The sequence below is a fragment of the Danio rerio genome, chromosome 18, assembly GCF_049306965.1.
Source record: "Danio rerio strain Tuebingen ecotype United States chromosome 18, GRCz12tu, whole genome shotgun sequence".
Lineage (NCBI taxonomy): Eukaryota > Metazoa > Chordata > Actinopteri > Cypriniformes > Danionidae > Danio > Danio rerio.
Genome location: NC_133193.1, coordinates 13,016,862 through 13,043,026, shown reverse-complemented (window position 1 = coordinate 13,043,026; position 26,165 = coordinate 13,016,862). Strand labels below are relative to the sequence as shown.

General features: G+C 35.4%; 1 long non-coding RNA gene across 1 annotated transcript in view; it reads right to left on the bottom strand.

The window, feature by feature from the left end:
* Positions 1 to 594: 594 nt before the first annotated feature.
* LOC141378723 (uncharacterized) overlaps positions 595 to 26,165 on the bottom strand; it is a 32,935-nt gene continuing 7,364 nt past the window's right edge. The window contains exons 2-3 of the long non-coding RNA XR_012393977.1: positions 19,820 to 20,064; positions 595 to 1,656 (exon numbers count right to left, since the gene is read on the bottom strand). This is a non-coding gene — a long non-coding RNA (uncharacterized lncRNA). The remainder of the gene's footprint in view (positions 1,657 to 19,819; positions 20,065 to 26,165) is intronic.

Sequence of the window (26,165 nt, the reverse complement as noted above, 5' to 3'; positions counted from 1 at the left end):
TTAAGCCATAAAAAGCCAAATTGAATTAGTAATACCTAAAATGCGCTTAAATGTTAACTAAAATATTGCTATCATAAACATGGATTAGCCCTTTCTTGTTTTTTTTAGGTTAGTGTTTAAGTTAATAAATTTCTACATCAGATAAAATCAACAAGTTTGTGAAATCGAATTATACAGACTATACCGTTTACCTGTTAGCACATATACTGGCTTGTTAGCAATCACTATTTTCAAGAAAAGTAAATTTTCATTTGCCTGAACCAACAGTTTTTAAAGCAATAAATGCATATTCATGCAAATGTGGCTACAAGTAACCGCTATTGCTAAAATGTTAAATCATTTCAGGGTTTTGGCCTCCCAAAATATGTCATCCCTTCTACCACTATAAAAAGTAATAATTTTTTTCTGTTACCTTTCATTTTCGAAGATGAACCTGAACCAACAGTTTTTAAAACAATAAATACATCTTCATGCAAATGTGGCTACAAGTAACCGCTAACGCTAAAATGCTAAATCATTGTGGGTTTTGGCCTCAAAAAATAAGTCATCCCTACTGCCGCGCAGTGTAAATAGTAATAATTACTAACAGAAAACTTTTCTGTAAGCTTTTATTTTCAAAGATTTACGTGAACCAACAGTTTTTAAAGCAATACATATTTATGCAAATAAGACGGCAAGTAACTGCTAATGATAAAATGTTTAATCATTTCAGGGTTTTGGCTTCCCAAAATATGTCATCCCTTTTGCCCTGCTCTATAAAAAGTAATAGTTTTTTCTGTTACCTTTCCTTTTCGAAGATTTACCTGAACCAGCAGTTTTTAAAGCAGTATATATTTATGCAAATGTGACTACAAGGAACCGCTAATGCTAAAATGCTAAATCATTATGGATTTTGGCCTTAAAAAAAAAAAAGTCATCCCTTCTGCTGCACAACATAAATAGTAATAATTACTAACAAAATACTTTTCTGTAAGCTTTCATTTTCAAAGATTTACCTGAACCAGCAGTTTTTAAAGTAATATATATTTATGCAAATGTGGCTACAAGTAACCGCTAATGCTAAAATGCTGAATCATTATGGGTTTTGGCCTAAAAAAAAATTTCTGTAAGCTTGTCTGACAAATTGATAAAGACATGTGTCATAGTCCAAGCATCATTAAATTATTAAAGCACTAAATCTTTGTCCAAATGTTTGTGGCTAAAATTAACATGTCTACTGCCTTAAGTTACAGTAAATAAATAGCTGTCAACTGGTGATAACATGAATCATTCATAGGGTGTTAACAGCAAACAACTGTTTGCTGCCAGCCAAATAACTTCATAACTAGTCTTTTTTGATGTAGGAAAAATGATTGACAGCTTTGCAGGCCGCTCCTCAACAAGGATCAATCAAACCTTCCCATCAATCATGAAGCATATTGTGGCTTTGGCAACCTTTGAGCTGTCGTTGACAACATGACAGATTCTGCGGCAGAGGTATGCGAGATGTTTCTCGACTCAAACTTCTTTTGATGAAGGTTTTTACAACCAGCAGCGGAGCAGCGCTGGTTCTGATGAGCAGCATGCCATCATAAAGCCAAGACGCATGTGATGAGAATCCCAGCAGATTGAAGCTAATGTGTCTGGCAGAGGATCCACATGGAAAGCTGAATCATCCTGTAGACCACAGACAGAGCATTCAGCCGTACTACTGCTTTATGTACGACACACTCACACACACACACACACTTGCACGCACACACACAAACTATACAGGGAATTATAGCAACAATTAAGGAAAACAAAAGAGCAAAATGCGCTGAGATGCCATCTTTTATTACTCTGATGTCATTTACATTGTCTGTCTATTTTAACATAAACTACATAAATAAATATTTTTTTGGTCACACTTTATTTTCATGGTCCATTTGTAAAATTTGAGTTACATTGCATCTACATGCAAACTAATTCTCAATAGATTATAAATAGACTTAGGTTGGGGTTAGGGTTAGTTTAAGTTGACATGTACCTGCAAAGTTTCTTATAGTCAGTTAAATACTGTAGTGAAAAGAGTACTGAAAAATCATACTCAAGTAAAAGTACCATTGCTTGAGTAGTAAGTATTACAGTGTGAAATGTTGATGCGTTTACATGCAGTTTGTGTAGGAATGTGTAAACGTAACATTCTGTAGTGCATTTAGTGATCTTCCTATATTCGTTTATTCCTTCCATCCTTCCTTCCATTGTTTGTTTGTTTGTTTGTTCCTTCATTTATTTAGTTGATCGTTTGTTCTTTTCTTCCTAAATTTGTTCAGTTCTTCCTTGAATCTATCCTTCATTCATTTGGTCCATCCTTCATTTTCCCTTCATTAGTTCACTCTTTCATTTGCCCGTTGGTTCATATTTTGTTCCTTCCTTCATTAGATCCTCTGTTCACTCATTTATTCTTCGTTCATTCAATCCTTCCTTAGCTTGTTCAGTACTTCATTGAGTCCTTTCTTCATTCATTTCATCCTTCCTTCAATCATTAGTTCGGTCCTTCCATCCTTTGGTCCTTCTATTCCTTGTTCGGTCCTTCCTTCATTTGGTCCTTCCTTCCATTCTTCATTCGTTCCATTTAGCGATTGTTTAAGGCTGTTTAGTGATTTCAGTCATCATACAGTAGACAACCTTCATTTTCTCATCGGTGACATGCAGTCTATAAACAGTCTCTGGGTCAATGCATGTAAAGATTTATAAATCCATTTATAAAGCACATTTATAAAGCGCCCAAGTCTTGAGGTTGTTCTGTATAATGCAATTTACTTTATATGTCTGATTTGATTGGACAGGAATCAGCGCTGATTTTTCTACTTTAGCCAATCACCATAGACAAGATGGAAAAAAAAGTAGTGACTGCAGGTTGAAGGAAAATGGTGGAGTAAAAGTAGCGATGCAGCATCAAAAATGTACTCAAGGTTGTACTCAAAGTACACATTTTTAAAACTACTTAGCAAATTACAATTCCTGAGAAAAACTACTCAAATACAGTAGTTTGAGTATTAGTAATTAGTAACTTTAAACCACTGGTTAAATGTCTGTTGAAGGAGCAATATCAACAGATATGAAGCAGACAGTCTACTAATGCTCAAATGGACCATCAAAATAATGTGTTACCCTGTTATATGTTTGTTGGTTCCTCAAAGAACCTTTAAGTAAAAATCTCTAAGTGTGAAATTAATTTTTCTTTTATAATTATTCTATTAATTGTTTTACTTTCACTGTGTGTGTAGCTTCAATAACTTCAATAATATGGAAAAGAATGTTCTTTACACTGACTATAAAGTAAAATAACTCAACAAAAACATAGGAGGCTGTTAAAAATGCTAATTTTAGCCGGCCATTTCAGACTTAACTCTTCACTTTAAAGAACTTTTTGTGCTTCTATGGATTTTAAAGGTTCCATTTCAAATCATCAAAGTGTGCATTTTAGTCAGAAACCATAGGAAACCTCATCTTGTGTACATTTGCACCCTCTAATGAATGTTACTATGAATAATGTTCTTTAAAATAGCTTTTTACAAAAAACAGACTAGACATCTTCACTTTCAAACATCATTATAATTAAGTCACATGAAGTCAGAGCAAAAAAAGAAATGTAGGACTGCATGCAAGTTAGCATAAAGAGATGCCATAGGTGCATAAATACTATTAAAATTACTATCTTTGGTTTCACTTGCACTTAAAAAAAAGATTCAAGCAGCTTCCACGCACACACAAATATATATATATATATATATATATATATATATATATATATATATATATATATATATATATATATATATATATATATAAATAAATATAAATATAAATATAAATATATATATATATATATATATATATATATATATATTAAGGGTGTCACGATTTGATTTTAAATCAAAATAGATCGAAATTTATCCTCAATTTCGATTATCGAATCAAAAAATAGAATCATCGATGCTGCCACGCCCCCATGTCACGTCACGAAAAAACAGGCTTGTTGTAGTGCTTATTGAACTGCAGACGCAGGAGACCCGTCGACAGAACTTAAACCCTCTCCTCTTTTAATGAAGTCGCCAGTGTGAAAGTATTTTGGATTTCCAGTGAGTTATGTTGACAACGTTCGTGTTGTCGACAAAAACATACAGTTTGCAAGCTCTGGTATGCAAGTATTAAAGTTAGGCCGATAGATGATGGGCACATCGCGATCCTCCACCCCACCCCCATTGCAAATCTGCTCGCGAAAAGTACACACTCAGGCCCTGTTTACACTAATAGGTCTTAGTTTTTAAATGGCATTTTAGAACAACAACGATCCACATCCACACTGGCGTGTAGCATTTCTGAGCAGCCCTCCTTCCTCACTACCGCTGAAAACGCACATCACGTGATCAAACACACTCATTCACACACAGACACAGACGCAAACACAGTCATGCGCTCGAGACAGCGGGTCCAGGACTCCAGGCAGTCAGAGGGTCATTAGACTGCTTCAATCTTTCACTTTCACACTAGTACTTGGTCATTTTAGCAAACACCTCACATACTGTTGGCTAGTTCTTGTTGGCTGTGCACTTAAACTAAATAAATGATGGCACCTTTATCGCCACCTGTGGTTGAAACATAAACCAAAGAAAAAAAAAAAATGTGGATTTTTTTTTTTAACTACCCAGGTTCTGAAGGTTGCAATGTCCCGAATTTTGGTTGCCAATCTTAAGCCAATTGTAATGGAGTGTTTTGGTTCAATTTAGAATTTCCCCAACCAGCGCAGAGCCCAAGGGACCTGGACCCATCGCTGGTCCAAAAAATATATATACATAAAAAATGTAGATTTGAGAATAGTTCAATCAATCATTAAAAAAGCTAGTAATGTACATAAAGTGGTACTTGGTTATTCATAGGCACTTTGATAGTCATGCTTTATGTAATCAAGTTCTTTAAAATACTAAATAAAAAGTTGAATAACTTCTACTTTGTAGACAAACAATAATTCTATACTATACACTCAGTTATATGGTTGCAAGAGTGCAAAAAATTATTAAATAAATTGTCCTGCATTGAGTACACGGCTAAAGGAGTTTTTAAAGGGCAAAAAGAGTGATGCATTATGCATTGGATGGAATGTAGGTGAGTGTGGAATGAACTTTCCTGGGTATAGAGGTCGGGGGAAAAGAAATAGCAGGTGTTGGCAGGTAATGCTGTGTTACTGTGAGCACAGACTTGAAATTAACCAGCCTGTGACGCTAAAGCGACTTACAATGAAGTGCACAAATCACATGAACGGCAATTATCTGTCAAGGAAATAACTATTAACTTGATTTGTGTGCTTTATTTTGAGTCACTTTGGTCTGAAAGCATCTGCTAAGAACATAAAATAAACTCACACTGACCTTGCAGGATATTTATAGAAAGAGAGAGATTGGTGCCTAACATTGTGATGTTCAGAAAACACATCAAGGCTTTTGTTTGCTGTCAATACAGTGTTGCCTGAAATGTGAAAAATGTTCAACTTCACTATTTGTTTTCTTTTTTTCTGAATAAATTCAAGTTAATGTAGCACTCAACACATCTACAGAGACTCGTAGAATTGCCTTCGTTAAGAAAAGTTCTATTAAGTCCCATTACATTAAGTGAAGTTTATTTATAAACTAATTTCGAGAGGGTCACGTGATTATGATTGAACACGGCTGGTTCTGCATTAGCTACGTATGATCCACCAATTAGGCCAGTCCTAACCCACTATAAAGAGCCAGGGTTTCTCACTATAGCCATCTTTGATTTGAAGAACACACTGCTCTACATCAGCTGAAACAACAACAACAACAACAACAACAACAACCACCGGGTTTTCCTCGGGTTCTCCAGTTTCCTCCCACATTACAACAACATGCACCACAAGTGAATTGATCAATCTAATTTTAGCACTATAGTCAAACTCTCATCCTGTAGCATATCTCTTTATAGCATTCATTTTAGTCATCAGCTCATAAAGGGGGGAGTTGTCGAAATCTACCTGAGCTCAAAGCTTCCCTCTCGCATTGCAAATGGGAGGGAGCCCAGGGCTCAAGAACCTTTTGGGCTCAGGGCTCTCTCCCGGGACAGCATGCCAAACTTGCTTATCAATCATCAGTTAAGTGTGAACTCTTGAAAAGCATTGCATGAGGAATAGTTTGCCATGGGCAAAAAGCTTTTAAAAACTTACTTTTTCTAAACACTTGCAGGTTCAATTTTGGTTAACTAATGATTTATAGGTTTGGATGCATGTATTATTAAGCTTACCTGTCACACCATGGTTTATTTATTCTTACAGAAAGGGAGGCTACAGCTGCTTATTTCCAGTCACTTTTGACAACCACTCATCACAGTCAAAAAATGAATCATTATGAAGTTTATCTTTAACTGTTTATGAACTTTTGATTTAATTTGTCAGTCTTTTACAATAGTTATGTTTCCATCCAAAAATGCAAATTAACTTCATGCCCAAAACTGGATTAATCACATAAAAGACATATCACGGTTTGTTGAGGGATGTAGACAAAAGGTGTTGGATCCAAGTGCAGTTTTAAAGAAATCGTGCAGTAAACAGAAAAACAAGACATCCAAAAATCAGAATAACAACAAACAAACAAACAAAACAAGGAACTATGGCAGAATATACAAGAACAAGGCTCAGGAACAACAAACCAAACAAGACTTACTAGACAAGAGAAGGGGGCAGAGTGAATAAATAGTCCATGAAATCAAAACAGGAATGGAGACAGATATGATTCAATCAGTGTAAGTGGGATCCGGGTGTGTCCACGAGGGAATGTATGGACTTGTAGTCTTAGAACAACTGTAGTTCACCACCAGAGTTCACTAGCGAACTACAGTGCCATCTGGTGGCCTCAGTCATGACAAGGCAAGCGAATAAAGCAGCATTTCCATCCAACGAGTCAAAGCAAACACAATCGTCACTTCCTGATTAACTGTGTTTTTTTTTTTTTTTTTTTGCTGTGATAAGAGAAGCTGCGTGAATCTTTTCTTTATTTAATAAATGACTTGTGCCTTTGAAGGCAATCTTGACACGCAGTGAATGCGCGGTGACATCTGAAGGCGTGAGACGCAGAGCACAGGTGCTCTTGATTCATTATTAATATAATAATACTAGTAAGCTACTGAAATGGTTAAGATATTTTAGAATGACCAAAACAACATTTCAGATGTGTTACAATGTGCTCAGCCTGCAGGTTTATCCATTCAGATTTTTCATCATCACATGATCTCTATGTATATTTTTAATGCGCATACTAGAATTTGTTAAGTTAGTGTTTCCATTGCAAGTTATGTGCATCTTTTCTTTTTGTTTTTAGATGCACATTTCCAAAATGTATAAATATTAAATATGTGGATGGAAAAATTGCTAATGTATGTTGTCTGATTCCCTAAAAACCAAATCTGTCAAAATCGAATACTGTTAGACACAATCAGTTAAAAGATATGAGATATAAGACTGTGAGGGAAACCAGGGCACCCGGAGGATACCCATGCAAACACAGGAGAACATACAAACTCCACACAAAAATGCTAACTTGCCCAGCCGGACTTGAACCAGCAACCTTCTTGCTGTGAGGCAGCGATGCTACCCCATTGAGCCACTGTGTCGCCGTTTAATAATATCCATAATGTTAAAAGTATGTAATCAAAATCAGTGGAATTTTTTCTATGCAATCAGAATACATAAATAGTTTTTGTTAGGCCTAGAGAGCATGCAGTGCTAAATTCACTGTTAGATCTGTGATAATTAAATGGTTTTGTAAAGTTTGTAATTCATTTGTGGCATACCGGCAGACATGTAGAAGGCAAGAAAACTGTCTGAATTGTAATGAGTCCAGTGCTGAATACTAATGCGAGGAGTGACTCTGTTTTCTGCTGCAAGGCACCAACAATAGAACTGGCCCAGTTTACTGACTGCTGATTTACCACTGAGTGTGCGGACAAAATATACTCGCTCTCTCCTTCTACTCTCTTTTCTTCCTCCCTAGTTTTTCAGTTTCAATATAAAGTATATATTGATGCTTTATTTTTGAGTATACATGACAGTATTTTCTCATTCTCAATCATTGTGATGAAATACTGTCAAACGTTGTTATAAATAGCATGAGAAATAATTACAGCTTTTATAAGAGTTTCAGACATGTTAATGCTCAGCTGTGTACTTTTGGTTGGAAACTTGCATGCAGAGCTTGATTGCTATGACAACCTCCGATGCATACACACTGTATTGTAATGCTCCATATACATTTCCATATACAGAGAGATTTATGCATGTGTTAGCAGAGGCAAAGCACCAAATGTTGGGCTCTGGGCAACATTAACAGATTTTAGGGGTGATTTATTAATGTTCAGTCCAATCTATAGTTACACATAGGTGTAACTATAGAATTCTTACATACTGTAAGAGACTGCATGCATGACAATAATAGAAATCTGATAATTTTTGATTTATGTCCTTGAGTATTACGTAATTTTAAATGTAAAAGTACAGATGACATTTCTACAAATTAAAAAGTTATTTAAAGGTGCTGTATGTAAGCTTTTGACTCTAAGGCACAGAAATACCATAATGTGTTTGCAGTTATTTAAACATGTCAAGTAAACATTCTTGTTTATCTGAAAAACAATGCTGAAGTCAGATATTCTGCTTTGAAAATGTCATTCATTCATTCATTCATTCATTTATTCATTCAGAAAGGCTTTTAAAGCATGTGCCATTGATCAAAATGTGACCTCCAGTGGACAGAAGCAGACTCCGAGATTGTTTTGTTACTTTTAACTCGGGCAATGCCACATTAGCCAGTTATATTTCAGCACCCCAGGTTGCCTTGTTGGAAAACCATCAATTTCATTCATTCATTCCTTCATTCATTCATTCATTCATTCATTCATTCATTCATTCATTCCTTCAGAAAGGCTCTCAAAGCCTTTCTGAAGAAATGACTGAAATGCGACCTCCGGTGGACAGTAGCAGCCTCTGAACTGAGAGATTAAGAGTTCCACATGTAATTATTAATTATCATATATTATAAATATTACAAGCGTAAACATTGGGTGAGCAGGTTACATTGTAACCCCATGTCCTAACAACACGCTACATGACGGGATTTGCAGTGATATGTAATTTGGCTGTTTGCACCAGACGAAACACAACAGAAATGTAAATGCAGCCATTCAGAAGCACAGAATATGCACTCACTCATGAAATGGTAAGCTTTATAATCTAATGAATACATATTAAACCTCTTTAACATTATTAAATGTACATGATGGTATGTGGTTTGCATTATTTCACAGTTAAAGTTCAATTTCAAACAGTTTATTTTATTTTCAAGATCTGAAGTAAACTATCTGCCGCTGCTTTTAGTAGTATGGCAATGAATGTCATATAAAATGGCTCTTGATACATCACAAAGACTCTGTGCCGTTGCTTTCATATACAACATGATTTAAATCAGCCTTTAGCCTCGCTCCTGTTGGTTGTCAATCTGGCAAACTGCGCTTGCATTTGTTTTGATCCAGGAATGTAACACTTAGTTCAAACACTGGGTGTCAAACTTACAGCACCTTTAAAGCATTATATATAGCATTGGAAGTTAATAGCTAAACATGACCAGACTGGTGGCCAATCATCATTGGTTGCACATTCCATTAGTAAGAGCAAAATGTGAAGGGTTAATTAGCAAAGTAGTAGCAGAGTTCAAATAAGGACAAATTGTTAATGTATGTCTCGCTGGCACATCTGTGACCAAGACAGCAAGTCTTTGTGATGCATCAAGAGCCATGATATCCAGGGAGGTATACAAGGTAATGTCAGCATTATACCACCAAGAAGGATGAACCACATCAATCAGGAGTAACGGTGGATGCAAGAGAAAGCTGTCTGAAAGGGATTTCCAGTTGCTAACCTGGATTGTATCAAAAAACATAAATCATATTTTTGCTTAACTCTGCTGTCGTGTATCAGGATGATAATGCACCGATACACAAGGCATGACTGGTGATTTCCCATGGCCTAATTGTTTGAAAAACTATCCGTTTTTTTCATTTATATGAAAATTGGTGCCATAACTGCTTGCAATTTCAACACATTATTTTTCTATAACTAATTACGTTAACTTTATAGCATAATAAATCCACTGCACATAACAGCCTAGTCATCTTAATACACTACTTGGCTAAAAATGCATTTAGCCAGCCAAAAAATAAAAAAAGATGGAAATGCATTATGTCAGTCTGGCTCAAAAATGTTTTATCTGAGTCATGAAACATAAAAGAATCCGACTGTGGTCTGCATTCTTTCTCTCCACACACAAAAAATAAAACTCAGGGCACCACATGGATAATGTCCTCCACTCCAGAAGAGCTGCTTTTTTTTTTTTTTTTGCACCGCTTGAGGTGCTTTAATTACATCCCACTGGTCACAGCTCTGTCTGAGATTATAGAAACGCCTTGCTTTCAGTATTGAGTCTGCGAAGTGATCTGTTTGTGTGCTGCAGGCTTTTATCTGGACGCCGGTTCGACACAGTAGGCATATCAGCATAACACAGACTGAGACAGATGTACAATGTGGGAGAAAAAAAAAATATTTAGATTGGTCAAACTGATTGATAATATTTTGACAGCCATCCAAAACAGTCTCTTTTTCCATAACCCGAAGCCATGTCTGTTTCCACTCAGCCGGACTAAAACATAAAGACCACTTTGAATTCTATACGGTAAACATCTTCTGAAATATGCTTTTAGGTTTCTTGGTGTTTGGGTTGCCACACAAACTATGCACACAGTCCCCGACAAATTACATTTCTATGGTTACTTTAGAGTCAAATATTGCTTATTCTGACCACACCTTTTGATAAGGAACCCGTTTCAAGTCATTTACAAAAAGCCGCACACATATAAACAAAGCTGACCATCGTGCTGTCGAACATGATATTCTGGATATACTGACAAAACACACCAAACTGTCAAACGTTATCTGTGTCTCATATATAAACAGCTGGCAATGAGAAACAGGATGGAAAAGCAATGGTTATCTGTGTGTTAGAAGGACAAACAACAGGCCTGAGCTGGAAATGGGCTTTCCATTGAGAGGTTAGCTCACAGGTCATGCAATGCCAAATAAAAACGTTTAACATCTAAGTATTCTCTGCAACTGGCTATCCATGGAAAATGTACTCACTTCACAGTTATTCAGTCATCTTAATGATCAGTTCTTATGAGGTTGATTCATGGGGAGCTTCACATGTCTTTGCATCTAAAATGGTAAGATGTAGCAATCAAAATAAATGTTTTAAGGGGACCCTTAAAGGTGATGGACCTGGCTATTTGGGTTATGGTATTGAGACTAACAATATACAAAAGACAAGAGAATGGTGTAATCATGATGTTAAAATGATTTTTAACAAAACTTTACTAAGCAATGCGCTTATTTCACGCGGCCGCCATTTTAAAGAACTAAAGCGAGGCTGTGGTGGGTAGAAACCCGGAAGTATAGGACTAGCACTGTAAACATTGCAGTAACATGCTGTGGACTACAAACCTCCAGCTGTTGCCATGATTTCAAAATGCAGAAATGGTGCAAACATCACTTAACATCATTCAGTAAGTTTAATTTAAATAAATTAAAAGCAATTTAGCATCAAAAGACATCTGTAAGAGTAATACGCTTAAGTGTCCTCCTAGGCTTCAGTTCATGGCAGCAGTTAAACACCGTGTGGATGCTTTCCTGCTTCAGCCTATGTAACCCGGTGAGCGATAAAACACTGCAGTCCTCTGTAGCACACCCTCGTGTTGTTTGTAAGTGTTGTCCCAGTACTGAAGTTTTAAAACCGCCTTTTTCCCGTTAACATTGAAGCGCCGCAGAGCGCGGATGACTCGACTGATCTTCACAGCAGCTTCGCGCTCCAGTCTCCGTGTAAATGTGTTTGCACTCAGTTTACCACTCTTCACCCAGTGCAAACACAGATACACGGAGACTGGAGCGCGAAGCACCCGTTAGGATCAGTCGAGTCATCAAGCAGACCGCTCGTCTGTGTTTGTGCTCGGTAAACAGCAAATGGTGAACTGATGACTTTCTCGGCCAATCACAAGTATTTCTGTCGAGCACGAAAACACAATGGCAAACAGCACTGATTAAGAACGCCATCAACAGTGCCTTAAATGTTAACGGGAAATTGACGTTTTTTCTTTTTAATTCAGTATCGTGACAAGTCTAATATAGTGAAAGATTCAGTTCATTAACTCGAGTTTGATAAATGACATCTAAAATGTGCGTTTGGGAAAGAAAACGTTAGCTAACTAGTGCCATTTGCCTTAACTTAGCTGAAAATGATGTCTGATATCCCTTTTTATTTTCACCATTCATTCACAATGGACCTTCGGACCACTCGAAAGGTGGTGAAATTATAAATTGGTGTCATTTTCTCTTTGCTGATAAGAGATACAGCCAAGTACACAACATTCCTGTGTAACTCGCAATGATACTTCCGGGTTTCTTCCCACCGTAGCCTCAATTTGCTTTTAAAAATGGTGGCCACGTGAAATCAGTCAGTATCCATGGCACTATAAACAAATCCCAGCCAGGTCCGTCATGTTTTTGGGTCCCCTTGGAACATTTCCATTTTGTTCTGTGCTATTTGGGTTGCTGCATCTCAATTCGCATACTTATACTACCCCTAAACGTATTTACTTTTTTGTGAAGCAAAAATGTATACTTTTGAGTGTGCAACAGAAGAGTATGCAAGATTTGGGACATTTTACTTTCTCTTTAACAGATCGTTGTGTTGCTTAGTTATGCCCGCTGTCAATCATCCACACAACATCCACATTTCTGTTGTATTTAATTTCCTACCTTATTGGAGAAGCAGCAGCAGGTTAATCTCCCATTCACGGGTCTTTCATGTAGAGAAATCTCCTCAGGTCTTTAGGTAAGTATGCATTCAGACATTTTGATGTCCAAACAGGTCTTTATATAAGTTCAGTATTGTTGTTGCAGATGAAATATAACACAGATAATGCGATTTAAATATTTTCCAGTGGGCTAGAAATTGACGAACAGTCATTCATTCTCGCGCGTCCATCATGTTTGTAGTTTATTTACACTTTTCACACGCGTTTGTAGTTCTATTCAAATTCAAGTTCAACGCGCAATGTATTGAGGCCAATATCAGCGGTTAGAGTATGGACGCTTCTACACTTAAAATTTTTACCGGAAATAGCATCCATCCGGGAACCTCTGGCTTACTCTTTTCAACATACTATGGTTTGGGACATACTAATTATCAGAGAAAAACTGTTGCTTACTATTTACCATTTAATACTATTTAGGATGCATAGTATGCGGATTGGGACGCAGCACATGTGTTGTGATGTAGGCGTTTTCATAATGTGTTTGCTTTATGAGGATTTGCAACACATATGCTGTCAAACCGATGAAGATCTTTTCTTAATTTACTGCTGGTGTTTTTATAAGTGCATGTTTTTTTTTTTTTTTTATTCCAGCATGTTAATCTCTTTAGTTTTTGTAATAATAAAAAAAGACATCTAATTTATTAAGCATATTTGAGTTTACAGGGTTTTGAGAGATATGTAGTGCATTCTGACCTACAGTAATGTAGTTATATCAGAGGTTACTGTACATCAAACTATAAAAACTAAAAGCTGTAAAAACTGTGTCTAGTTTACTTTACTTTGAGGCTAAATGTAGATTCAATCACTTATTTTACAAGAAAAGTGTCTTGTGAAGACTTACAATATCCATTGGTGTTCTTGATCAGCCAGTATCAGACTGTTGAACTTTTTTTTTCCTTGCATTGGCGCAATTATGCATTCACAGTGGTATGAACCGTTATGGGGTGGTTGAATGTATATTTTTATTATCTTTTATTTTAACTGATAATATTATTATTTAAGATACAGACCAGAGAAAACAATTTGTCAATATTTTAGTCAGTACCCCCCCCCCCCCCCCCCCCCCCCCCCCATACATCTTGTTTTAGCATCCTTTAGGGGGATCAAATGTTTATTAGGGTGGTCAATCCCACCCCAAACCCCCGTCTGTATTTGCACCCTGCCTACACGAGAAGTATGCAATTTTGGACACAGCTAGGAAACTTCAGAGGTTACTGTACATCAAACTATCAAAACTATGCATCTAATTTTATCTTACTTTTAAGCTATAGTACAACCCCTATTTTACAAGAAAAGTTTCCTGTAAACTATATTCTGAGATTAAATCTGAATAGTACTCTTAATTATACATTAATATATTGGATTCATTATGTATGAATCAATTCATTCATTTTCTTGTCAGCTTAGTCCTTTAATTAATCTGTGGTCGCCACAGCGGAATGAATCACCAACTTTTTCCGCAGCAGATGCCCTTCCAGCTGCAACCCATCTCTGGGAAACGTCCACACACACATTCACACACACTACGGACAATTTAGCCTAACCAATTCACCTGTACCGCATGTCTTTGGACTGTGTGGGAAACCGGAGCACCCAGAGAAAACCCACGCGAATGCAGGAGGAACATGCAAACTCCACACAGAAAAGCCAACTGAGCCGAGGCTCTATGAATAAATTGTTAATGTCTAAGTTAAAAGTTATTCTTTGTTTTATTGTTTAAAAGTAAAAAAAAATAAATAAATAAAGATAATCACAACATTTTCATAACATTAAAAAAAGTTTTTTTTACAGTTTTTTTTTTTTTGCCTTTTTTTGTGCTTTCTGGGATTGAGGCCCAGAGTTGTGATGCCGGGCCACCAGGGCTTTATAAGCTGGTTCTTGTGATGTTGTCTGAGATTTTGTTTTGCTACTGCTTAAACTGTCTCATTAGAAGACAATTTCTGTGTTTATGTTTCATGCTTAGTGTGCGTGTGCAACTGTTTGAGATGAAGAGAGTTTAACAGTGTGTAGAAAGAGTACTCAGTTCAGATCTGTCAATGTTTTTCAGTTTTCAGGCCTTAATGCTGAAAGCTCACTATACTGTCGATGCTGAAATAATGTACATGAAGTGGTCTGAATTACCACTTACTGAAGCAATATCATCCATTCAGCCTCAGCAGGAATCCATTTAGGATGTTTTAAGACTTCTCTCAGTTCTTAGTGACTCACATGCTTGTGTATTTTAAAGAGAAAAATAGCTGAAAACTGCACTACACTTTCATTTAGCCCTCACTTTATATTTACATTTATAAAAATGGAGGAGACAAGAGGATATTAAAAACAAGGAGAGATGATATTGCATTGTTTTGCTCTTGCTTTTTCATATATACCATTTTTAAGGATGCAAACAAAAACAATGATCCCAATGTATCTCCATAAAAATGTATCTTTTACATTTTTAATTTCTATAGCTTTCGAGAATACAAAGAGCTACATATTGATAAATAACATAAAATTAACATGAAGTTATGATTGAATCGCCTCTTAGTTATGAGATGTTAAATACATATTTAGATATTTAATACATATTTTAGATATTTAATTTAAATTTTGTTGAATTGAAATGACTGAAACTTTAGTGTCTCGATTAATGTCTGCTGTAGTATTTTGGTATGGAACTTTTTTGTGTGCGTGTACAAAAAAAAAAAAATCCTGTTAATTTTTTATTTTTTAATCCCGTATTCCAAGGTCAAATTAACAGGGGAATGGTCAGGACAGGCGTCAAAACAACATAAACAGACCAAAGGGTCAAAACACTTTTAATTGCTCGCTTGCATTTTACAAGACTCAGCTAAGTGTGCGAGAATGTGAGGTGTATAAATAGTCCAAGTAATGAGTGAATCACGAGGTTTGGCTGTGTGTTTGTGTGACAGTGTCTGAATGATTGTCAGCTGTGACAGGAGTGATGGGTGCAAAGACTTCCGGGAGTTGTAGTTCATATCAATGTAGTTCTACAGTGAGCTGAAACTGCTAGATCATTGGTGATCATAACAGAAATATTATTGCTGAATGTGCTCTGTATTTGATCTGTATTGCTGTCCTGTAAAATTTTAATTTGATATTTTACAAATATTTCCCAAGTGCTATTTAACAGAGAGGATTTTTTTCAACTTATTTTTTTAAACATAGCTTTAGTAACTAATTTCTACAACTTTTTGCCATTTTTCATTGCCATGATGAAAGTACATACTATTTTTCCTAGTAATTTTGCAACATATTATTTAGCTTAAAATGCTATTTAAAGGCTTAACTAGGTTAATTGTATTAAATAGGAAATTATTAATAAATATTATAATTATTTATAATAATGTAGAGCTAATAATATTACCCTAAATAAAAAATACAACTCCTAAAAAATAAATAAATAAATAAATAAATAAATAAATAAATAAATAAATAAAATAAATAAATAAATAAATAAATAAATAAATAAATAAATAAATAATAATAATAATAATAATAATAATAATAATAATAATAATAATAAACTGCATTTTTTTCCGAGCAAAACCAAATGAAATAAGACTTGGGAAACAATCATTTGGAGAAAGTTTAAAATCTAATAAAAATTCCACAGGAAGGCTAATAATTTTGCCTTTAACTGTATACAAATGGTCAGAACATTTATTTGATCATTTTACAAACATTATGGGACATTTCATTAAGTTAAAAAAGGTAGAATAAATAGTAACAAAAATGTCAGATGAAAATCCTAAATGACAGCTAGGTGCTGCCCAAATGTGCAACTGTAACCAAAACACAACATTTTAAAATGCTCTAAAAACATTTCTTGCTCGCTTCAGTGAAAAGTGTGTGCATAAAATTAACAATTCAAATTCAATTAGGTTTCATACTGTCAGCAGGCTGACCTCCTGGTCACTCTTTTCTACAAGCCAACAAAAATAGATCACTAACCATCATCTGAACAGCTTCCCAAGGCTAAAGATTTTGAATTAGCTTCTTATATTTATCTTTTCCCATATAACAGTTATGGGAAATGATGTTTATTTACTGAGTGGCACATAAGGGCACAATGAAAACAGCCCGGCTCTGTTTATATGTGCATGTGGCCTTGTGTGAGGTGAGCACGCAACAGCCTGACAACAGGACGCAACAGCACTGTTTGCCTTAAAAAGTCCACGCACACATCTTGAATTGCTTAATCTCATCAGTGCAGTTTTATTTGTGTTGCGGTGGGCTCTGAAGTGGTGGGCTTCCTGGCTCCTGCCTGTTCCACCCATACATAATAAAGGGCAGCCAGATGAGGACAGAGGTTGCCAGAGTCCAATTAGAGTGCCGTTCATTATGGTGGATCTGGAGGCCCTCACTGTGCTTAACTACTGATTAAGAAGCAGATCTACCGACCGCCACGCTTCACTTTCCACTTCACATCAAATGTTGAATATTGTGAGATATTTTCTGCAACCTACACTGAACAAAATGATTCATTGGATGTCCTAACATTTTTAAGGTACCTGGTTGCAAACAATTTACATGGGCTAAATTTAAACAAACAAATTGTGTTCAACTTAATTTGTTTTATTGTATGAGCTGCCTCTCTATACTGTATACATTTATTCATTCATTCATTCATTTTCTTGTCGGCTTAGTCCCTTTATTAATCCGGGGTCACCACAGCGGAATGAACCGCCAACTTATCCAGCAAGTTTTTTACGCAGCGGATGCCCTTCCAGCTGCAACCCATCTCTGGGAAACATCCACACACACACTCATACACTACGGACAATTTAGCTTACCCAATTTACCTGTACCACATGTCTTTGGACTGTGGGGGAAACCAGAGCACCCGGAGGAAACCCACGCAAAGGCAGGGAGAACATGCAAACTCCACACAGAAACACCAACTGAGCCGAGGTTCGAACCAGCGACCTTCTTGTTGTGAGGTGGCAGCACTACCTACTGCGCCACTGCCTCGCCCAACTGTATACATTCATATATTAATTGTATTCGATAGAAAAATGTAATTGCTAGATTACATTAAAAAGTAACTAGAAAAATTAGGTTGCCGTAACTAAAAATAAAGGCACAATCACTAGATAAACTAAGTTACAGAAACTAGAAATATTAAGTTATAAGAACAAGAATAATTAAGTTGCAGTAATCAGAAAATGATTTGCAATAACTAGAAGTTTTAAGTTGAAGTAATTATAAAACAATTCTGCATTAACTAGACAAATTAAGTTATAAGAACTTGAAAAATTATGTTGCAGTAACTAGAAAAAATTAACTTGCAGTAACTAGAAAAATATATGACAACTAGAAAAAGTAAGTTGCAGTAACTAGAAAAATTAGGTTGTATTAACTAGAAAAAAAATGACAACTAGAAAAAATATATCACGACAACTAGAAAAATTAAGTTGCAGTAACTAGAAAAATTAGGTGGCAGTAACTAGAAACAATAAATGACAACTAGAAAAATGAGGTTGCAGTAACTAGAAAAGATAAAGTTTAGTAACTAGAAAAACAACCAAATGAACAGAGAAAAAACAAAAACTAAATCAATTTGCAATAACTAGAAAGTTTAGGTTGAAGTAACTAGAAAACTTGTCTGCATTAACTAGACAAATAAATTTATGAGAACTAAAAAAAAATTAGTTGCAGTAACTAGAAAAAAATAATTTGTGGTGACTAGAAAGATTAAGTTGCCGTAACAAGAAAAAAAATTGTCACAACAACTAGAAAAAATTAAGTTATGGGAACTAGAAATATTATTTTATAAGAATATGAAAAATTAAGTTGCAGTAGCTAGAAAATAATTTGCAATAACTAGACATTTTAATTTGATTTAACTAGAAAAAAAATCTGCATTAACTAGAGAAATAGTTATGATATCTAAAAATGACGTTGCAGTAACCAGAAAAAAAATAAGCTTTAGTAACTACAAAAACAACAAAATGAACAGAAAAAACATAACAAAACTAAATTAAACTAAATTAAACAATAAAAGAACACAACTATAAACCAAATGAAACCTAAAACAAAATAGGACAGAACATGAATACATATAAAACAAAACAAAAACATAAGAACAAAAATAAAAACAGAAAAAAAAACATTGTAAAACCAAAAATGGCAGGCATTTGAAAAGTCTGCCTACGTGACACTACTACCAGCACAGCACTTCCATCTTCCACAGCAGACCTGTTTATTAGTACAGATCCAGCAGCCAACAGCGTGTCCTCCCACCTATTGTGCTCTGAGAGCTTCTTCAGACCCGATGATTACCATGAGGCCCAGCATACAATACATCTGCTGACCGTATCAAGACACAAGCATGCGGCTCTCATCCCTCACGTTCACATTACAAAGCCACTGTTGGTCTGCAATACATTTCACGGCATCTGGAGCCAATCTTGGCGCTCAGACATATGAGCCGCTCTCAGGCACTGACCTGACTGTCATGCGTGTGCTCAGCCTTTGTGTTTTATATCACTCCTAATGCATAGAGGAAAAGATTTAGCGCGGAGGCAAAACGTAAGAGAAGAGCGTGCATGGAGATAAGAGACACTTCTCCCTAAAGGAGTGATTCTGGTAAGGTAATGAGCTAGTGAGATCAAATATGCCAAAACCATGAGTTATGCTTGTTTATAAGAGGTAGGGGACTGTGATTTGTGTTTGTAACCTAAAAAGGTGACTTTAGCATGGGCTGTTACTAAAAAAACACTCGCATTCTGTCATTCTGTCACTGACACTTGATAAACACTTGAAGCATTCTAATTCAGCCAGGCAAGCCAGCAGCAACAGTGGAAACAAACTTCACCAAGTGACAAAAGTGAAGGACAAAAAAAAAGCAAACATAGAGACAAACCAGGCTCAGTTGGGTATGACCATTTCTCCTCTGGCCAAACCTCTTGTGAAGAGCTGCAGTTTGGGCATCGGAGGCTGGAGAATGGGTCTACGCGGATCAATGCAGAGACTCATCTGTCACCGGGGTCTTTCAGGAATCAGTCTCATGCTCTCCACACCTCCATGAGCGCCACTACATCTCCTCAGGATACAGCCTGGTCCAGGACTATGGAGTCTTCTATGGTTGGCATCATCTCTTCACAGGACCTCACAATGGAAAACAAACGATCACACCAATGGAAATGTGGGAATATAAATTGATATAACCCAGTTCTAAATTTGCAATAATCTAACTGAAAAGTTATATTCTTTGGTTTTAAGGGTGTGGCAGACCCTAAAATCTCTTGGTTTCCTGAGCCCCGACTGTCTCCAAAGTAATGCAAATTGTCAGTTTCACAGCACAGCTGTGTCTATTGTCTAACAAATGGTCAAGCCGGTCAACTGGTCGGACGAATTCTGTCTCCATTTGCACATTGCATTCCTGCTAACATGTATCGTGAATGGGTTCTTATATGCTGCTGAGATTGGGGCTGGAAAGGCAATTTACTCTGCCAACACTTCACGTGCATGTTTTGTTTTAAACTGTCCCCACCTACATGTATCAATGTCTGTGAAATGTATTTAAACTGAGTGTCTGCTGTAGCAGTGAGAGTTCTTTTGATGATGCCACAGTGACGCTGAATTCTTCTTATTAAAGGATTCTGCGTTGAAGATACCCGAAAGTTCTCCCTGTTTTTTTTTTTTTTTTTGCTCGTCTGAGAATTTCACAACAGTGTCAGTGCCGTAAGCCAGACAGAGAAATTCACAACAGACATAATGTAAAAATTAAACTGATGCATCCAAATGCATCCCTAATTACAACAATATATGAATTTCCATTATAGTACTAATTATTTTCTAAAATACTATTATTATTATTATTATTATTATTATTATTATTATTATTATATATTTTCATTATATTCCAATTGAACTTTTTTTATTGTCACATTTTTCAACAGAACTACAGTGGTACAGGTATCTTGTGACAAGTACAGCAGTTTTTGTTAGACATTCAAATGCATACAAATGCTTTAAAGCAAAGACAAAAACAAAAAGTAAATAAATTATAAAGCAAATTTAGAAAGATAATCACTAAGCAACCTCAAGAAAAATTACAGGGGGATGACCAACAATTGAACTCATTTTATTTTCATTTCATTTTCTTATTTTAATGTACATCAGGCCAGTTTAGCATGATATACCCAAATAAAAGTAAAACTGAAAAACAATAGAATAAATAAAACATCTTATTAACTTTATATATTAAAAAAACACTTATTTTTTTAAATACTACAAAAAGTAAAAAAAAAAAAAAAAAAAAACAATTCTTACCCTTTGGTAAACTTCAGTCAAAGTTCTTCTCTGTTGATGTCAGTTTGATGGCTTCAGCCACAATATACATAAACCACGCCCCTCTAACTGTTAGTTTGCTATGAGAGAATGATGCGCAAAAATAAAGCTCCGCCCCCTGCTTAATATTCAGTTCAATTTTAAGTACGTCAGCATTCTGAAAAAACTCCTCAGCAACTTCTGAGTCACACTGACTTTAAAGTACTTGTTTTAATAATATAATATAATATAATATAATATAATATAATATAATATAATATAATATAATATAATATAATATAATATAATAGGTATTAAGGTGGCACAGTGAGTAGCACGATTGCCTCTCAGCCTGAAGGTCACTGGTTCAAGCCTTCTGTGTGGAGTTTGCATGTTCTCCGTGTTCACGTGGGTTTCCTCTGGGTGCTCTGGTTTCCACCACAAGCCCAAAGACATGCGGTACAGGTGAAATGGGTAAGCTAAATTGTCTGTAGTGTATGTGTGGGAATGGGAGTGTATGAGTGTTTTCCAGTACTGGGTTGCAGATGGAAGAGCATCCGCTGCATAAAACAAATTGTGTATGTGTGTGAATAAGAGGACAATTTGGAGGATAATTATGCTGAATAATTTGATAATTCATTCCATTGTGGTGACTAAGCCGAATATAAGAAATATAAGAATATAAGAAAATGAACGAATGAATGTAATATAATATAATATAATATAATATAATATAATATAATATAATATAATATAATATAATATAATATAATATATTTTAAATTACATACTTACAGAAAATCCCACTGAGCAACTGGCATTGAGATGAACGAGAACACTTCCAGATCTTTCTCTGGGTATTATAGACTTTCTCATGACAAAATGATAAATGGATCTGACCAAAACATTAGGGAGGTTGCTATAAGAGCTTAAATAGTGCTGCTTCTCACATTAAACGACCAATTGTTCATATCTTCAGGGAGAGATTAGTGTAAGTATCTATTGAAAATAACTGCTGGGAACAAAATATGTGTGTGCGTTTGAAATGAATGTGACTAGAATCTCAAAACACACCTATTCACATCTGTTTGAATGGGACCCTTATGGAGCTAAAAATGCAACTAAACTATTTCAATTCATTCATTCATTCATTTTCTAGTTGGCTTAGTCCCTTTCTATTTAAATTTAAATTGTGTAAATTTGAATTATTATTGATAAGCGTTATTTAACAAAACTGAAGATTATATGTCATTTAAAATTGTTTTTCACTTGATTATTGAACACTTCAAATTTAAGACAACTGATTTTTTAAAGGGGACCTATTATGTTCCTTTTTACAGGATGTAAACCAAGTCTGTGATGTCCCTAGAGCGTGTATGTGAAGTTTTATCTTTACATACCCCACAAATAAGTTTTAACTCTTTGAAACTGCCCAATATTTGTTTTAAATTGTGTAATTTTTGGTGACTGTCGCTCTAAATTCAAATGACATTTTCTAACTCTTTGAAACTGCCCAATGTTTGTTTCAAATTGTGCCATTTTGTTGACTGTCACTTTAAATTTAAATTAAATTGTGCTCCTTTTTTTAAAGAGGGCAGGGCTACAAAGCCTACATGCCAGCATTGTAGCAGATTCAAAACAGCACTAATATCATCTCTGTGGAAAAACGGAAAATGTAAAAGAGGAAGCGTTTCAGAAAAAGGCAGTCTGAGACAATTCATTTGTGCATCATAAAACTCCACATTTATAATCTTGTTAGTCGCTGAAATTAATTTCAGCAGGTGAAAACTCTAATGATGAATGGTGCTTCTCACTCAGGGCTGTTTATGCTAATGAGGGAGAGATCTTCACTAATGAGTGGGGCTTTTCCCCACTGATGCATAAAGAGAGAATGTTAATCAAAGTGTTTCTGCAGACTGTTTTTATCAAGTGTGATTTTACAAATAGATTTACACCTTATAAAACACCTTATAAAAGCGATTTTTAATTAATATGTCCACTTTAAGGGAGATGTTTTTTAAACTACAGAAATGTTGGTTATGAACTCCTAAACTGCAGACATTCAGCTTGTAGAACTTAATCAAGATGAAGAAATACAGAATATCCAATAAAATATTCTAAAATCAAAACTGCAAGTATTGCGATATTCAGGTTGCACATAGAATGTAGGTCAGAAGTTGTTCACCGGGAACAGTAGAAGATTTTGGAGTTATCTTGTGCGAGTGCTATATCATGAATCAACCGCAGGGCTTGCGAAATAAGCACCTGTCAATTAGTGGTGTAGTGGATCACAAATCTCATGGTTCGGATCACAATATGGTTTTTCAGTCAGGAATCAGACCATTTTTTTTGGATCAGCCAAAAAGGGGAGGAGACAAATGTAATTTGCTTTTCATTTATTACAAAAACAGCACAGAAAGAAACTTGGTTTTAACAATCAGAACTGAGAACCTGTAATTTAATTAAATAAAATACAGAAATAATCAGCTGAATAAAAATAAATTGTAAAATATTCAAGTTTTTACTACTGTTACTTACAATGCTAAATGTAGAAATCAAACATTACAATTTGTAGAACCCATATTTACTTTTAGTTTTATTTTTAATAAATGATTCAGTTATTAACTCATAAAACTTCATGTTTCATTCCTAGATGTGTCATTTTTGAAGGATTATTCAGTGGCATATTTTTGTTGGCTGGTTGTCGCCACCTTTTGGTTAAATAATGTAATTGCTGCCTACAACTTTCATTTTTAAAGATCAAGTTAAATGCATATGACGGTGATTTTATTCTTTACCATAAACATCAAGGGTTTTATTTAAACTATAAACTGTTATCAAAGTACTGCTGTGTTAATTGACTGTTTGTAAACTAAAGACTGAATCTTTTTCATGATGTGTTTTTCAGGATTAATAAACATGCAAATCACCATCATTTATAATTTGTTGCGTTGTTGTTGGGATAGAAATCTTTGAATGATTAATTGTGCAGCTTACACTAAATGCATTAATGCAGGCTAAACAAGTAGCGACACTAAACACCTTCAATAACCTAAGAAACCCACCACATCCCGAAAAACTTACCAAAACTCCTTCCGTCATCATTATATTTTACAGGAAGGCCTAAATGCTTTCATACATGTGATTTTATTGAAATCCTTACAAATTTAGTAAAGTAAAAATAAAAAGTATTAATCTGTGGGTCATGCGTGTTCCGAACTGTAGGTTGTGATCAGCACGAATCACAGATCAACCGTGATCAGTTACAAGCCTACTGTCAATCAATATCAGAGGGCAGGAAAAACTGCATTGCAACTTCATGCTATGGTCGGCCTTAAAATTATTTTAAATGACATATAATATTCGGTTTAAGGGCATAGATTTGCTCTTGAAGTTGGTGGGGACCTGTAAATCGACACCCGTCCATTATGAATGGTGAATATTTGTGGGCACACGTCCCCTCCGGCTAATTTTATACCCCTGATTCAGTTTTATAAGTCAATTCAAATATACACAATTCCAATAGTTTATTCATAGGCTATTATTAGCTCAATACGTCACTCTCCTCAGCACATAACCTTGGATGATACAGCCCCAATGATAAACGCAAGCGATGAGAGTAATAATAAAAGCAGATTTTTGACAATGGCTAACCAATGTTTGGAAAATGAGCCCTCAGCCTGATTCATTCTCAACCCTCAGGTGATATTTGTGAATAAGATCCATCCTCACTCACTCGCCTCACCCTGCTTTCAATTTACTCAAGCTTCAGAGATATAGAGACTGATGTGAAATGCTGGACAAATTAGTCCTCGGAAAGAAGATGCTCTCGGGCTATACACTTGTGATTGATTTGGCTCTTATACCTTCACAAAAGATCTATTAAGATGTGAAGTCTGATAATTAGCCAGCACAGGATATTGCTCCATTTGAAGGTTGTTTCTGCGATGGTTAATGTATGAAAAGGCTCTAGGGAACTGTGAACCAGAGATTAGCTCTCCTTATCTCCTTTAGGACGACACGCTGCTGCATGCAAACACAACCTGTAGTTGTGTTATCTGTGGAGGAGATATAATACATACATTTAAATCATTTATAAAGGTCACAGAAAGAGTCAGAGTTTTAAAATGTGTGTCTGGAGTACAACTCTTTTTTTTTTTTTTCTCATTTAAATTTTAAAAATAGCTTTTGACTGCTGCAACATTTAAAAATTTTAGTTGCTTGTTTTTTACCAAAAAGTGTCACAAAAACTAAAATGACAAAAAGTCCTTCACATTTTGGAAAATGAAGACTACATTATTTCTATAAAATAAATTAAATATAGTTTAGTTTACGAGTTTTCTGTGCAGGATATATAACATAATATTAAAATCATTTATGAGTCATAAAAAGTGTCAGAGTTTTAAAATGTGTGTCTGATGAATAACTAAATATATTTTGCATTTTGCAAAAAAGTGTCACAAAAACTAAAATGATGAAACTTCCGCCTCATTTTGGACAGTGAAGATTACATTATCTGAAAAAATAATAATAAAAAAAAAAAACAGTTTAGGGTGTCACAGTGGCTTAGTGGTTAGCACTGTCGCCTTACAGCAAGAAGGTCACTGGTTCGAGTCTGGGTCACTTGGTATTTCTGTGTGGAGTTTGCATGTTCTCCCCGTGTTGGTTTCCTCCGGGTGCTCCAGTTTCCCCCACAGTCCAAAGGCATGTGCTATAGGTGAATTGGGAAGCTAAATTGTCCGTAGTATATTTGTGTGAATGAGAGTGTATGGGTGTTTCCCAGTGATGGTTTGTAGCTAAAAGGGCATTTGCTGCGCTGGATAAGTTGGCGGTTCATTCCGCTGTGGCGACCTCAGATTAATAAAGGGACTAAGCCGAAAAGAAAATGAATGAATGAATGAATGATATGTAAAAATTGAAATGTTATAAATTATTGA